Source organism: Arachis ipaensis, chromosome B09 (assembly GCF_000816755.2).
Source record: "Arachis ipaensis cultivar K30076 chromosome B09, Araip1.1, whole genome shotgun sequence".
Taxonomy (NCBI): Eukaryota; Viridiplantae; Streptophyta; class Magnoliopsida; order Fabales; family Fabaceae; genus Arachis; species Arachis ipaensis.
Window position 1 is genome coordinate 825,327 of NC_029793.2, and position 790 is coordinate 826,116.

A 790-nucleotide genomic window follows, 5' to 3' on the forward strand; every position below is an offset into this window, starting at 1 on the left:
TTTTTCGTTTATCTAAAAATTATAAATAATAAGACATTATTTAATGCTCAATATGATATTGGTTATTATGATAACTACGTGTGTACTTTAATTAAAAATGATCTAAAATTGAAGCCCAAAATATTAGTATATTATTCAGAGACTCTTATTTTCTTTATATGACTCCAATTGAGTTAAATACTTAAATCAAGTTAATTAAAAATGCACAAAAATTTTTTAGCATAACAAAAAATATATTTCAATAATGTTGGTTTCAACTTTCAACTTCCATGTGTCAATGACAAATTTTGACTATTATTCACTAGCCATGTGTGTTTAATTCATGTACTTTAGCTACTATATGCTTTATATGCTTAATGCCTTAATCAGTGTGTTTAATTCATGTACTTTAGCTACTATAAGCTTTATATGCTTAATCCCATAATCAATGTATTATTGAAGTGCATGTTGTAAAGTAATGTAATTAGGGGTACTTGTTGATTTGTTAGGTGAGCTTCAATAATATATATACACACACATATCATCCAAATCCATTCATTTAACTTGTAGATTCAATATTCCAAAAATATTTTAGGCTTAATTAATTTTTTTACTTCTATAAAATACTTGTTTTTTTTAGTTTTGGTCTTTATAATTTTTTTTCTTTTATTTTAGTCAAATAAAATTTATAATTTATCTATTTTAGTCCTTTCATTTTTTCCAGTTTGTTCTATTAAATACTGATTAACATATTAAAGTAATATGGCATATTTCAACTTATCATATTAATATTTAACATGTTATGTTAGTA